Genomic DNA, 1,815 nt, shown 5'->3' on the forward strand with positions numbered 1-1,815 from the left:
GATCCGACCATCATAGTGAACGTCATCACGGGCAAGGACGTGCCAAATAAGTCAAAACTAACAATAAAAAAAGACCTCAAGGTAATGGCCGTCAAAAACCACGACCCAGTCACCATTGCCGACAGCACGATAACCTTCTTACCCGAGGACTGCCAGCACGGCACCTCGGCCGAAGATGCCCCCTTCGTCATATCAGCCCGAATCGGAACAGGACTAGTAAGAAGAATACTGGTAGACACCGGCGCAGATTCCAACATCCTCTTCCGAGGAGCCTTCGACAAACTCGGGCTCCGCAACGACAACCTCCAAACGCACCGCCACGGCGTCACGGGTCTCGGAGATAACTTCCTCAAACCAGACGGCTCGGTTACCCTTCCCATCACCATAGGAACAAGCAATCAGAGAAAAACGATCTTATCCGAATTCGTCGTCCTAAAAGACTCCACAGCCTATAACGTCATTCTCGGGAGAAAAACAATCAACGACTTCTCGGCAGTCATCTTCACCAAATACCTTCTCATGAAATTCAAAGCCGATGACGGCACCATCGGAACCATTCACGGAGACCGAGAAGTTGCAGCCGAATGCGACAACAATAGCTTAGCCCTAAGGAAAAAATCCCGGGACGCGGCCGGAATATTCCTTGCCGACCTAGACGCACGGCTTGACGGCCAACCTAGACCGGAACCAGAAGGGGACATGGAAAAACTACAAATAGGGCCAACCAAAGATGAATACACGTTCATCAACAGAAACCTCCGACACGACCTCAAAGAAGAACTCTCGCAACTTTTGAAACAAAACAGAGACCTATTCGCATTCACACCAGCCGATATGCCGGGAAAAAGTCCCGACCTGATGTCTCACCATCTGGCAGTAGACCCCCTAGCCAAACCCGTGGCGCAAAGAAGACGGAAAATGTCACCAGACCGAGCCGCCGAGGTCCAAAAACAAGTAAAAGCCCTACTCGAAGCCAACTTCATCCGAGAACTCCCTTACACGACCTGGCTAGCCAACGTCGTACTAGTTAAAAAGTCTAACGGGAAGTGGCGAATGTGCGTTGATTACACAGATCTCAACAAAGCATGCCCAAAAGACGCCTTCCCCCTACCAAACATCGACGGATTAGTGGATGCAGCATCCGGACACCGGTACCTCAGCTTCATGGACGCATATTCCGGCTACAACCAGATCCCGATGCACCAACCAGACGAAGAAAAAACAGCATTCATCACCCCGGACGGAACCTACTGCTACACAGTAATGCCCTTCGGCTTAAAAAATGCTGGAGCCACCTATCAAAGACTTGTTAACAAGATATTTCGAGACTTGTCCGGAAACAAAGTAGAAGTCTACATAGACGATATGCTCACCAAGACCGAATCCGGTGAGCAACTAACCGATGACCTCAAGGTAATAATGAACACCTTACGAAAACACCAAATGCGGCTCAACCCGGCAAAATGCGCCTTCGGAATGGAAGCAGGAAAGTTCCTCGGCTTCATGATTACGCAACGCGGAGTTGAGGCAAACCCAGAGAAATGTCGTGCCGTCCTCGAGATGACAAGCCCCAAAAACCTCAAAGATATCCAAAAGCTCACCGGCCGACTAACCGCACTATCCCGGTTCCTCGGAGCTTCGGCACAGAAGGCAATCCCCTTTTTCAAACTCATGAAAAAAGGAACCCCCTTCAAATGGGAGACAGAATGCGAAGAAGCTTTCCAACACTTCAAAAAGGTCCTAACGGAACCTCCAATCCTCGCAAAACCCCAAACAGGGGAAACACTATACCTATACCTCTCCATAACGGAAGAA

The sequence above is a fragment of the Arachis duranensis genome, chromosome 5 (assembly GCF_000817695.3).
Source record: "Arachis duranensis cultivar V14167 chromosome 5, aradu.V14167.gnm2.J7QH, whole genome shotgun sequence".
In the NCBI taxonomy this organism is placed as follows: domain Eukaryota; kingdom Viridiplantae; phylum Streptophyta; class Magnoliopsida; order Fabales; family Fabaceae; genus Arachis; species Arachis duranensis.